The sequence below is a fragment of the Carcharhinus amblyrhynchos genome, chromosome 1, assembly GCF_965287045.1.
Source record: "Carcharhinus amblyrhynchos chromosome 1, sCarAmb.v2.hapA, whole genome shotgun sequence".
Taxonomy (NCBI): domain Eukaryota; kingdom Metazoa; phylum Chordata; class Chondrichthyes; order Carcharhiniformes; family Carcharhinidae; genus Carcharhinus; species Carcharhinus amblyrhynchos.
The window spans coordinates 11,313,259-11,327,792 of NC_137324.1; the positions used below are offsets into that span (position 1 = coordinate 11,313,259).

At 46.3% G+C, this 14,534-nt stretch overlaps 1 protein-coding gene across 6 annotated transcripts in view; it reads right to left on the reverse strand.

The window, feature by feature from the left end:
• The window catches only part of LOC145348922 (transcription factor COE3-like), a 402,710-nt gene that overhangs the window by 64,136 nt on the left and 324,040 nt on the right, over positions 1-14,534 (reverse strand). The gene's annotated exons all lie outside the window — the stretch shown is intronic.

The window sequence follows — 14,534 nt, forward strand, 5'->3', positions numbered from 1 at the left end:
CTCTGAGTCAGAGGTTCTCACAGAACCATAACGTCACACAGGCCAGAAGAAGGCTGCTCCACCCATCCTATGCGTGCTGGCCCTTTAGAATGATGTGGATGTGCCGGGAACCGTCTGTGCTTTATATATGCTCTGTCCGAGGCCAGAACTCTCCATTCACCTGATGAAGAGGGAATCCCCTCGAAAGCTTGTGAGTTAACTATCAAATAAAACGGTTGGGCTAAAACCTGGTGTTGTCAGACTTTTTACTGCCTTTAGAATGAGACAGCCAGTTAGATCCATTCCCCATCACCCTGATAATTCATGCGCTTATCCAATTTCCATTACATCAAAGGAGCTTCATAAATGAAAGCTGCTGAGATGGGGCGGAGAAGAAGTCTGCAGGAACTAAAAAGGGGACAGTGTTTATAGATCTGAGGTGCAGCACTGAGTGGAGTTGTATTGACAAAATTAGAGAAGTAAGAAAGGTTAAGCTGGATGGAAAGGACAAGACCTTATTTTGTACTCAGTCATGGGGATGGGCGTCAGTGGCTGCTCTTGAGACGGTGGTGTTGTGCTGCAGTCCACATGCTGTGGGTTGACCCACAATGCAGTGAGGATGGGAATTCCGGGATTTTGACCCAGTGACTGCAAAGGAAGAGTGATATATTTCAAAGTCAGGATGGTGAGCGGCTTAGAGGGGGACTTGCAGGTGGTGGTGTTCCCATGTATCTGCTGCCCTTGTTCTTCTAGATGGAAGTAGTCATGGGTTTGGAAGGTGCTGTCTAAGGATCTTTGGTGAATTGCTGCAGTGCATCTTGTAGATAGTACACACTGCTGCTACTGAGTGTCGGTGCGGGAGGGAGTGGATGTTTGTGGATGTGGTGCCAATCAAGCGGGCTGCTTTGTCCTGGAAGGTGTGAAGCTGCTTGAGTGTTGTTGGAGCTGCACCCATCCAGGCAAGTGGGGAGTATTCCATCACACTCTTGACTTGCACCTTGTAGATGGTGGTCAGGCTCTGGGGAGCCAGGAGGTGAGTTACTCGCCACAGTATTCCTAGCCTCTGATCTGCTCTTTAGTCACTGTGTTTATGTGGTGAGTCCAGTTGAGTTTCTGGTCAATAGTAACCCCAAGGATGTTGACGGTGGGGGATTCAATGATGGTAATGCTGAAGGAACAATTACCCATCAAAACAGCCACGTTCTTGTATTCCAGACAGAATATGCTCGAGGTGGAGTAATGGGAATGAGAATCACATCAGCCATAATTGAAAGGCGGAGCAGACTGAGAAGGGGTTATCCAGCAATTTATAGGATCCCTACAATGCAGAAGAGGCTATTCAACCCATCATAAGAACATAAGAAATCAGAGCAGGAGTACAGCACCTAGCCCTTCGAGCCTGCCCCGCCATTCAATAAGATCATGGCTGATCTTGTAGTGGTTCAGTTCCACTTACCCGCCTGCTCCCCATAACCCTTAATTCCCTTATCGATCAGAAATCTATCTACCTGTGACTTAAACATATTCAACGAGGTGGCCTCCACTGCTACCTCATCTGCATCGACTCTTTGACAGGATCTCTTACCTAGACTTTCTGCCCCACCCATATCCCCAGGTTGGGTCACTGACTGTGTGGAGTCTGCACATTCTCCCCATTTCTGCTTGGGTTTCCTCTGGGTGCTCCAATTTCCTCCCATAGCCTGGCTGGGTACATTGACCACGTTAAATTCAATGTGCCCAAATGGGTGTTGGAGTGTGGCAACTAGAGAATTTTCACAGTAACTTCATTGCAGTGTTAATGCATGTCTAATTGTAACACTAATATATAAATTAAAAGTACATTCACGAAACAATGTTTACTGAATGGCAATAAGGCATTACTTTTAGACGCCAGATCGAGTGTAATTCTTTTCTTCATACAAGTTTAGCTCGGTGGTTAGAACTGGATTTATGTCCATCAACGCTTCCATCTGGACTTGTTCTGTATTTTTGTCATTGGCTGTCTTTGTGCTGCTCCTCTCTATTCCTGCGAGTAACAATCTGAGGTCTCACGCTGAATAGATTTCCATTTAGTCTGTTGTCCAAGATTGAGGTCTAACCATCTGTGATGACACCATTATTATCTATTACCAGTTAGTGGGTGCTAGCTGATGTGGCTTCCAGCTGGGGTTCTCCCTGAGGGGAGAATGTGTACTGAGGGGAGTGCTGCACTCTGCTTGGGGTGAGCGATGCCTGTTTAGGTGGATAAGGTGCCAAGGGAATAATTTGAAGAGGATTAGGAGGGTTATCCCTGGGTACCCTGGCCAATATCTATACCACAATCACCATCACAAAAATAAAAAGACCATTATCACATTACTGCTTCTGGGAGTTTGCTGTGCATTGTTTTCTGATTGGCCACACTTCCAAAAGTATTTCATTAGCTGTGTGTGCTTTGATATATCTGGAGGTTGTGAAAAGAGCTTAATAAATCAAAGTTCATTCATCCTCCCTTTCTCTCTCTCTCAGTAAGACCATAACATTTTTATTAATTCATTCATGTGCCATGGGCGTCACTGGCTGGCCAACATTTATTGCCCATCCCAAGGTGCCCGAGGGCAGCTGAGAGTCAGCCACATTGCTGTGGCTCTGGAGTCACATGTAGGCCAGGCCAGGTAGGGATGGCAAATCACCTTCCCTAAAGCACAATAATGAATGACATGGGTTTTTCCAATAGGCATCAATGGTTTCGGGGTCATCAGTAGATTCTTAATTCCAGATATTTTCTATTGAATTTAAATTATACCATCTGCCATGGTGGGATTCGTCCCCAGAACATTAGCTGAGTTTCTGGACTAATAATCTAGCGATAATACCATGAGGACATCATCTTCCCATATAGAAACAGAAATAGGCCTTTTGGCCCATCGAGTCTACTCTGCCATTCAATCATGGCTGATATGATTCTCATCCCCATTCTCCTGCCTCCTCCCTGTAACCCTTGATCCCCATATTCATCAAGAACATAAGTAAGAGTGGCCATGAGACTATAGTTGATTGTCGGAAAAAACCCATTTACTTCTGCTCCTATTTCTTATGTTCTTATGTTCATTCATGTCCTTTAGGGAAGGAAATCTGTCGTCCTTACCCGATCTGGCCTACATGTAACTCCGGAGCCTCAGCAACGTGGTTGACTCTTAACTGCCCTCTGAAATGGCCAAACAAGCCACTCAGTTCAAGGGCAATTAAGGATGGGCATTTAATCCTGCCTTTATTAGCACATCCTATGGGAGAATGAATAAAAAAAAGTCCTTCAACAACTTCAGCAGTTAGGCCAAGGGCCTTAATGAGGTACTGACAGAGTGCTGTGCTGTCAACGACGCTGCTCTTCAGATGAAAACATAAGAATGAGGAGCTGGAGTAGATCATAAGGCAGCTTTTCTTTAATTCATTCATGGGATTTGGGCATCCCTGGCAGGGCTAGCGTTTACTGTCCATCCCTAATTGTCCTTGAGCTGAATAGCTTGATCGGCCATTTGAGAGTAAAGCACATTGCTCTGGATCTGGCCAGACCAGGAAAGGACAACAGATTTTCTTCCCTGAAGGGGCCATTAGTGAATCAGATGGGATTTATATTGATCTACAATTTTAATTCCAGATTATTATTGAATTCATATTTCACCATCTGCTGTAATTCGAACCTGGGTCCCCTGAGCATTACCTCAGGCCTCTGGATTTCTAGACTGTCACGGGTGGCACAGTGGTTAGCACTGCTGCCTCACAGCTCCACGGGTTCAATTCCGGCCTCAGTTACTGTATGGGGTTTGCACGTTCTCCCTGTTTCTGCGTGGGTTTCCTCCAGTTGATCTGGTTTCCTCCCAACTGTCTGTGTGGGGTTTGCACATTCTCCCCATGTCTGCATGAGTCTCTTCCGGGTGCTCTGGTTTCCTCCCACACTCCAAAGATGTGTGGATCAGGTCGATTGGCCATGGTAAATCGCCCCTTAGTACCCCAAGATGTGTAGGTTAGATGCATTTGCATGTGAAGTGTGTGGTGTTGCAGGGATAGGGTGGGGGACAGTGCACGGGTCAGATACTCTGTTAAAGTATCGGTGCAGACTTGATGGGCTGAATGGCCTCTTGTGCACTGGAGGGATTCTGCTATTCTATGAGAACAATATGACAATACCACCACCTTCCCATTCAACCTTAATTCCTCCTTCCTGTACTGTCTCCGTATCTCCTGAGTGCTTTTGTTTAAAATATTTATAGTCCTGTCTTGAATATACTCAAACACTAAGAGCCCACAGACCTTGTGGGTGCCCCGACTGAAGAAATTTCTTAACTCAGCCCTGAATAGCCAGACCTTCATTCTGAGATATCTCACTGAGGTCTCAGCCTCCCTCAGACGAACATTAAAGATCCCAGTGTCTTGTTTTCCCTGGAAAGATGGAAGCTGAGGGGAGACCTGATAGAGGTTTACAAAATTAGGAGAGGCATAGACAGGGTAGACAGTCAGAGGCTTCTTCCCAGGGTGGGAGTGTCTATTACAAGAGGGAACAGGTTCAAGGTGAGAGGGGGAAGGTTTAAGGGAGATGTGCGGGGAAAGTTTTTCACACAGAGAGTGGCGGTTGCCTGGAATGCATTGCCAGAGGAGGTGGTGGAAGCAGGCACATTAGCAAGATTCAAGAGGTGGTACCTGTGGGTCAATGAATAGAGAGGGAATCGAGGGATACAGACCGGGCAGATGGTTTTTGTAGTGGGTCATCATGATCGGCACAGGGTTGAAGGGCCTGTTCCTGTGCTGTACTTTTCTGCGTTCTTCTTATTTTCTCTGACAAACAACACCATGGACATTATGGGCAGGATTTTGTGGCTGCACTTGCCCCAAAACCAGAAAATCCCATCTGAGGTCACTAGACGTTTGCATGCTTCTCCCTCCTGCCCACTACAATTCCTGTGGTGGGTAGGGTGGAAAAGTTTCCCTCAATGTCCTTGGTGTTTATCTGTCCAGGCATGTGACTGAGAATTGGCTACTGCGTTTTCCACAACAGTGAACGTCGTTCAAAAATATCTAATTGCTTGTAAAACGCTTTGAGATGTCCTGATACTCTGTCAGAGGGTCATCACAGACCTGATGGGCTGAATGGCCTCGTCTGCACTGGAAGGATTCGATGATCCTATGAGAACAATACCACAATGCCACCGCCTTCCCATTCAATCTTAATTCTGTACTGTCCTGTACTGTACCCATCTTTCTTGAGCGCGTTTGTATAAAATACTTATAGTGCTATCTTGGATACACTCGCACACTGAGAGCCCACAGACCTGGGGAGTCAGGAGACAAAATTTCAAAGATTCATAACTACTCCCCTGCCCCGAGTGAAAACATTTCTTATCTTAGTCCTAATTATGAGGTTATGAAAACCCTACATGAATGCAAGTCCTTCTTTCTCACACCATATTCTGTGCTCAGCGTCAAACTGTTAGAGAAATGAAGGGCCACAGAACGCAAAAAGATGGCACAGCAACATTATGGGATGGAAATGAATGTCTTATTATGTACAAATTGACAAACAGACGCGGGCAAAATTCCTCTGATTGCTATTTTAATTAAGTCATTAACCCGTTAGATTGACACTGAATTAATGTCTTTGGTAATGGTGATTAGAAAGATTTTCCAAACTCATTAAGAGTGGTGCGCCAAGTAATTTCAAACCCTTAAAGTATTGGATAGGACTCAATGAAGAAGCATGCTTCAGCAGGAAGGAACAAAGGGGGGATTATTGCTGGAAGAGCAACACATTTCTGAAGCTTTTTATTTAGCACTCATCAGGGCAAATGCGAGGATTTCAAATAAGTCGGGGGACCCGCGTTCAAATCCCACCACGGCAAGTAGTGAAATTTGGATTCAATCCAAAAAATAATCTGGAATTAAGAATTTACTAATGAACATGAAACCATAGTCAATCATCAGAAAAATCTATCTGGTTCATTAATGTCCTTTAGGGAAGGAAACCTGCTGTCCTTTTAGGCTGATTGGTGTCAATAAATTGTCCCTGAATTGGATCTCCCTTCATCTGGCACACATATAATTCCCTCAATTTGCACCCCCTTTACTGTGGGGTCCGCCAGAGGTAGACAAAAATGTTGACGATCGACGAAAGACTTGAATAAGGCACTCAGTGAGTGTTAAAATTGGCGGCGTGGGCTTGTAGGGTTGAAGGGCCTGTTTCCTGTGCGGTGCTGTCCTTCGTTGCTCTTTGTTTGTCCTCACTTAAGCTGCCAGCATAATCAAGGGCCCCAAACATGCCGGACACATTCTTTTCCACCTCCTTCCGTTGGCAAAAAGATACAAAATGCCGAGATATCACGTACCAACTGACTCAAGAACAGCTTCTTCCCTGCTGCTGTCAGACTTTTGAATGGACCTATCACATTTTAAGGTGATCTTTCTCTACACACTAGACATGACTGTAACTCTCTCCTTTCCTTTTTCCCTATGTGCCCTATGAACAGTATGCTTTGTCTCTATAGCGCTCAAGAAACAATAGTTTTCACCATCTCTCAATACATGTGACAATAATAGATCAAAAAAGTCTGGCCTACATGTGACTCCAGAGCCTCAGCAATGTTGGTGACTCTCAACTGCCCTCGGCCAACTAGAGATTGGCAACAACTGCCAGCGATGCCATCCCATGAATGAATAATAAAAAAACTGAAGAGAGTTAAAGAACAAAGAACAACACAGCACAGGAAACAGGCCCTTCGGCCCAACGAGCCCACGCCGCCATCTTAACAATGTATTTTGCCTCCACCCCCCTTGACCCGTGTCTATGCTTTTGGTACCCCCCCCATTGGAAACCAGATTCAGGGGAGAATAATTTAGGGACAATTTGTTACAGCAATCAGCCTAAGTTAAGGTGACCTTAACTGAGTGCGGAATAGATTTGATGGACTGAATGGCCTATTCTTGTTCCTATGTTAACATGTGTACTGACCTGTTGATCTTGAAGCTCTGTTATCAGATCGGTCTGGGTGTGGTGATGACAATAAATGTGAGGCAGCAGGCCACACGGTGCCCACGGCGACTCAGACCTCCAATAGGCCGGTCTCCTTTCCGGACTAAAGTATATACAACATCTCCTGACTAAATGCCATCCATTTCCCTCTCTGTGGCTGCGCGGTGGAAACAATTTCCATCTTTATGTAATGCAAATTCAAAACGTGTGTAAGAAAAAAAACGCTCCCATAATCAGGCCATTAATCACAAAAAGGCTGTCAGATTTGACTTTGGGGACAATTTGTCAAGCAAGTTGCTCACTCCAGTTTGTCAAGTACAAATCTTGTATTCGGTAAAATGATTGACACTCCAAATATAAGCAAGTCGAATACCTTGTTTGCACTAATATGCATAACTCACCGTTTCATGAATAACAATCAGAGGTTCTCCCCCACCCCTCCCCGTGCACACACACCTTTACAAAGATTGGAACTCAGTCAGCAAACTGCAGATAGACTTTATTTCTCAAATTACAATATTTGCTTTCCACTGAAACACCCTTTGCAGTGGATTTACTTCCAAGAGCTCTGTGATAAATCAAATTGATTTAAGGCAGATTGTTTGCACAGAGCAAAAGGGGTGTTAAAGCTCAGGATTGTTACTTGGGCTGTTCTATTGCAACACGCTTGATTACATCCAAATGGCTGATTTATTTATCCCTCACCTATTTAAATATTTACGCTGGTTCTTTTCTCCCTCTCTCTCTCTTTGCTTTACACTCTCTGTGTGTTTCCCGGACCATATTTCATCGTTGTTCATCTCCCCCTGTTTATCTCGGGCTCGCTCCGTCTTTCGGCATCCTTTATCTGCCTCTGACTTATTCAACTACAACTTCCTTTCGTAGAGCGTCACCAATATGTTGGAACAGCATGCCAGGGCGCGACGCAGGAACGGAATGCTTTTCGTACGCGGCGCTTCTGAGGATGCTGAGTGGAGTTTAGAAGGATGAGGGGGGAACGGTGTCATAGAGTCATCGAGGTTTACAGCACGGAAACAAGCCCTTCAGCCCAACTTGTCCATGCTGCCTCGCTTTTAGCTAGTCCCAATTGCCCGCATTTGGCCCAAATCCCTCTACACTCATCCTACCCATGTAACTGTCCAAATGCTTTTTAAAAGACAAAATTGTACTCACCTCTAGTACTGCCTCTGGCAGCACGTTCCAGACACTCACCACCCTCAGTATGAAAATATTGCAGTAAAAAGTCTGACAACACCAGGTTTTAGTCCAACCGATTTATTTGATAGTAAACTCACAAGCTTTCGAGGGGACTCCCTCTTCGTCAGGTGAATGGAGAACTCTCCTTTCGGTTGGACTAAAGCCTGGTGTTGTCAGACTTTTTACTGTATTTACCCCAGTCCAACGCCGGCACATCCACATCATGAAAATATTGCCCCTCTGGACCCTCTTGTATCTCTCCCCTCTCACCTTAAACCTATGCCCTCTAGTTTTAGACTCCCTTATCTTTGGGAAAAGCTGTTGACTATCTTTGATCTCAATGAAACTTACACAATACTGAAAGGCGTGGATAGAGTGGACATGGAGAAGATGTTTCTATGAATAGGAGAGACTGGGATCTGAGGGCACAGCCTTATGATAAAGGGATGATCCTTTAGAACCGAGATGAAGAGGAATTTCTACAGCCAGAGGGGGGGTGACTCTGTGGAATTCATTGCCACGGAAGGCTGTGGAGGCCAAGACATTGAGTGCATTTAAGATAGAGATAGATAGGTTCTTGATTAATAAGGGAATCAAGGGCTATGAGAAAAAAGCGGGAGAACAGGGATGAGAAGCTTATCAGCCATGATTGAATGGTGGAGCAGACTCGACGGGCCGAATGGCCTAATTCTGCTCCTATATCTTATGCTCTCATGGTTATCAGGCAAAATTTGACACTGAGACACTCAAGGGGATGTTAGGGCAGCTGGCAAAAAGCTTAGACAAAGATGTACGGTTGAAGGAATGTCCAAAAGGAGGGAAGGGAGTAGGGTTGTCAACTATTAAGGATTGGCCTGGGAGTTTCCAGGATTTGAAGATCGATCTTCAGGATACTGTTGTGTACAACGCTGGCAAAATATCACTGGGACATTAAGAGCAATTGCTATATTCTTTGAACATTTCTCTTCGCCAGATATAAAAATAGTGAATGGAAAATGCTGGGAAAGCTCAACAGGTCTGGCAGCATCTGTGGAGAGGAAATCGGGTCAATGCAAAGGTTCATCCAGACTTGAAATGTTGGCTCTACTCTCTCTCAGCGAAGAGGTAGAATGCATTAAGGTGGGAATTCCAGAGCTGAAGGAGTAGATGGGTGGCACAGTGGTTAGCACTGCTGCCTCGCAGTGCCAGGGACCCAGGTTCAATTCCGGCCTCGGTTGACCGTGTGGAGTTTGCACTTTCTCCAAGTGTCTGCGCGGGTTTCCTCCGGGTACTCCAGTTTCATAAGAAAATCAGGAGTAGGCTATCTGGCCCCTCATGCCTGCTCCGCCATTCAATAAGAAATAGAACATAGAACACTACAGCACAAACAGGCCCTTTGGCCCACAAGTTGCGCTGATCATATCCCTACCTACCAGGCCTATCTATAACCCTCAATCCCATTAAATCCCATGTACTCATCCAGAAGGCTCTTGAAAGACCCCAACGAGTTCGCCTCCACCGCCACTGGCAGCAGCCGATTCCACTCACTCACTACCCCCTGAGTGAAAAGCTTACCCCTGACATCTCCTCTGTACTTGCTTCCCAGCACCTTAAACCTCTCGTAGCGACCATTTCAGCCCTGGGAAATAGCCTCTGAGAATCCACCCTATCTATACCTCTCAACATCTTATAAACCTCTATCAGGTTCATGGTTGATCATGGTTGATCTTTTCGTGGACTCAGCTCCACTTACCTACCCGCTCACCGTAACACTTAATTCCTTTACTATTCAACAACTTACCTTTGCGTCAAAAACATAAGTTAGCCTCAACTGCTTCAACGGGCAGGGAATTTTACACTCCAAAGATGTGCAGGTGAGGTTGATTGTCCATGCTAAATTGGCCCTTAGTGTCAGGGGTACTAGCAAGGTATGTTTATGGGGCTGCGGGGATAGGACCTGGGTAGGATTGGTGCAGGCTTGATGGGCTGAATGGCCTCCCGCTGCACTGTAGGGATCCTATGATTAAAAAAAATAGCTGAAAGTGTTGCTACCAATGGTCGCTCAAAAGAAATCGGGGATGCACATGGGGCTAAGTTTCAATGAATGCAGATTTTGGGATGGCAAAGTTAGGGAAGGGAAAGGCAGGATTCAGATGAAGGTGAGAAATTTACAATGGAGATAATGGTTCGCTGTGTAAGTCAGTTCAATAGAAGAATGGAATGCAATACAAGTCAGGAGACTAGCAAGGAGTTTGGATGAGGTCAAGTTTATGGAGCTTGGAAGTTGGGAGTTCAGTCAGGAGGGCAGGTGTGGAGGTAAGTACGATATAGATAAGAGTTTTAGCAGCTAATACAATCTGATGGAGCCAGACAATACTTTCACGGTGACAATAAGTATTCCTGATGAAAGGGTCATAGGTCATAGCTCAGAAAAGGCCCTTCAACCCATCAAGCCTGGACCATCAATAACTACCAGTAAAGGCAAGCTAATCCTATTTTCCTGCACTTGTCCCATATCCTTGAACGTTATGATATTTCAAGTGTTATTTCATTGAATCATAGAAACCCAACAGTGCAAAAAGAGGCCATTTGGCCCATCGAGCCTGCACCAACTGCGATCAATCCACCCAGACTCTATCCCCGTAACCCCACGTATTTACCCTGCTAACCCCCTAAAGGGGCAAGTTAGCACGGCCAATCAGCATACCCTGCATCTTTGGATTGTGGGAGGAGACCCACGCAGACACGGGGAGAACGTGCAAACTCCACACAGACAGTGACCCAAGGCTGGGATTGAACCCGGGTCCCTGGCGCTGTGAGGCAGCAGTGCCAACCACGGTGCCACCGTGCTGCCCAATTCAAATATTTTTTTAAAAGTGGTAAGGTTTCCAACCTCCACTACCTTTCCAGGCAGTGCATTCCAGATTCCCACCACTCTCTGAGCAAAAATATTATTTTTCTCTCAAATGCCCTCTGAATCTCCTATCCCTTCCCCTAAAATAATGTCCCATCGAGATTGACCCCTCAATCAACTAATGAGGTTGGAAATTAAGTGTCCTCCTTTCTCCGTCTGCTCTGTCTTCGCTACACCGTTCTGTCCTCCCAGCCTGCACACTCTTTCCCTCTGGCCCGTCTGGTCAGAACAAGTAGGGCAGCGACTAAATGAGAGACCCAACGCCTCCCGATCAACAGGCCATCTGTTAGCCTGCCTGGCACCCCAGTGGAATTTTACCTCCATCCTGGGTGAGCCTCTTAGGCAGCCAGGGTGAGGCGTGTCATATAAAACTTTCCAGATTGAGGCCGGGAGGAGCACACGTGCTTCTGACTGGCCCCACATGTAACATCCAGCTATCATATCAAGGAATAATAGGAGGAGGAACAATCAAAGGAGGCCATTCAGCCCCTCGAGTCTGTTCTGTGGATCAGATCATAGCCAAACTCCCATCTTAACTCCAGCCACCCACCTCGATTCGGTAAACGATCATACCTCTGCATAATAAAAATCTATTAATCTCAGTTTTGACCCTCAACCTTAAGGGCTTTTTTTGGAGGGGCAGGGGAGCCGGCTTCCAGATTTATGTCCTTTGTACAAACACGTACTTCCTGACGTCACCCCTGAACGGCCTTCATAGAATCATAGAAGCCTACAGTGCAGAAAAAGGCCCTTCGGCCCATCGAGTCTGCATCAACCGTAACCCCACCCAGGCCCTTACCCAATATCCCTACACATTTACCCACTAATCCCTCTAACCTACGCATCCCTGGACACTAAGGGGCAATTTTTTAGCACGGCCAATCAACCTAACCCGCACGTCTTTGGACCATGGGAGGAAACCGGAGCACCCGGAGGAAACCCACGCAGGCACGAGGAGAGTGTGCAAACTCCACATAGACAGTGACCCGAGCCGGGAATTGAACCCAGGTCCTGGCGCTGTGAAGCAGCAGTGCTAACCACTGTGCTACCGTGCCACCCTATGCTAACATTAAGGTAATGTGCACTTCTTTATCGATTCCCTAACTGTGCAGGATATAGTTCCTCTCAATTTACCTCATCAACTCCTTCAACCATCTTAAACATCTCAATTAGTCACCCCTTTAATCACAGGATCATAGGAATTTATGATATAAATCTTCTCTGCTAACAGGAATAGTTCATTCCTATACACTCTATTTATGCCTCTTATAATTTTATGCACCGCAGTAAAATTTCCCTTCAGATTCCTCTCATAGAATCCCAACTGTGCAAAAGAGGCGATTCAGCCCATCAAGTCTGCACTGGCACCCTGACAGAGTATCATACCAGTGTGAATCACTGTGCCGTCGTGCCGTCCACCCCTCTCTACTGCACTGAAGTAACCAGCTGGAGACCTGGGGTAGGCCTTGAATCCACTGGCTGTTTAAAACCAACACCGTCAGGATGTCAACGTACAATATACAGACTAGCTCACCCCATTAGCCTGCGTTGATCATGGCTCTTTTGTGTCAGATTTCTGTAGTTCCAAATTCCACGCCAGAATCAGAAGCACAAAAATATAGGCTGACACTTCAATGCAGAACCGAGGGAGTGCTGCATAGCCATAGGTGTTATTTCTTTCTTTCATAGGATGTAGGCTTTGTTGGCTAGGCCAGCATTTATTGCCCATCCCTAATTGCCCTTGAGAAGGTGGTGTTGAACTGCCTTCTTGAACTGCTGCAGTCCATGTGATGTAGGTACTCCCACAGTGCTGTTAGGAGGGTGTTGCAGGATTGTGACCCAATGCTGGTGAAGGAGCAGTGGTCAGCACTGCTGCCTCACAGAGCCAGGGACCCGAATTCAATTCTGGCCTCGGGTGACTGTCTTTGTGGAGTATGCATGTTCTCCCCGTACCTGCATGGGTTTCCTCTGGGTGCTCCAGTTTCCTCCCACAGTACAAAGATGTGCAGGTTAAGTTGATTGGCCATGATAAATTGCCCCTCAGCGTCAGGGGGATATGAAGGGTAAATACGTGGGGTTATGTGGGGATAGGACCTGGGTGGGATTGTTGCCGGTGCAGGCACAATGAGCAAATGGCCTCTTTCTGCACTGTAGATTCTATGATCCTATGATATTTCCAAGTCAGCATGGTGAATGGCTTGGAGGAAAACTTGTTGGTGTTCCCAGGTATCTGCTACCCTTGTACTGGGCGGCACGGTAGCACAGTGGTTAGCACTGCTGCTTCACAGCTCCAGGGTCCTGGGTTTGATTCCCGGCTCGGTGTCTGGGTGGAGTTTGCACATTCTCCTCGTGTCTGCGTGGGTTTCCTCGGGTACTCCAGTTTCCTCCCACAGTCTAAAGATGTGCGGGTTAAGTTAATCGGCTAAGAAATTGCCCCTTAGTGTCCAGGGATGCGTAGGCTAGAGGGATTAGTGGATATAATATATGGGGGTAGGGCCTGGGTGGGATCATGCTCGGTGTAGACCCAATGGGCCGAAGGGCTTCTTTCTGCACTGTAAGGTTCTATGATTCTTGTCATTCTAAGTTTCAGTTTATTTATTAGTGTCACAAGAAGGCTTACATTAACACTGCAATGAAGTTACTGTGAAAATCCCCCAGTCGCCACGCTCCGGCGCCTGTTCAGGTACACTGAGGGAGAATTTAGCATGGCCGATGCATCTAACCAGCACGTCTTTCTAGATGGAAGCATGAAATATTAAATTGAGGCCCACACCAGCCTTCTGAGTGAACAATCCCACGGCGCTATCTTACCAACTCAAAAACGCCGCAAAATTGCTTCAGACAATTAATAACGATTGGAATCCAGTGATTTGTTATTGTGTAAGCAACAGGCCATTCCGAACACCTCACCCACAAACACCTATGCGATGATTGACCATTTAATCTGCTGGTGGAGACAGGATCTTCAATCTCCGCTTAAGTGGGGAGACAAAAGCTTGGCTAACAGCTCTCTCTCTCTCTCTCTCTCTGAGAAAGGCACGGGGATAAAAGGATCCGCTTTCTCACAGGGGAAAAAAAAACCCCTTTAAGTAAAGGGCTTCGCAAAAGGGGAAGGGATAGAGATGAGCACCGTCGCCACCGAGTGACACGTAAACCTACGGGGGCCTTCCGGAACAGTGCTGGGACCCAGAGGTTTGCTGTTAATTTATTTCTTCGTGCACTCTTTGAAATTGAATATTGCAAAAACTCAACTGCATTATCTCCTTTGTGTAATCGTCTGCTCAGCGACTCGTGAAAGGGCCCAGGGAAAATCAATACCAATTACCTCAGAGTGCCATGACGCTGATTCCCCCAATTGCAGCATATGTTTGTGTAGAATCAAGCAATCCATCTTCATATCAGCTAAGTAATGCACTTTGGGTTAAAGGTCAGCTCAGCTTCCCTCCCCACCCCCCACTCCCAACC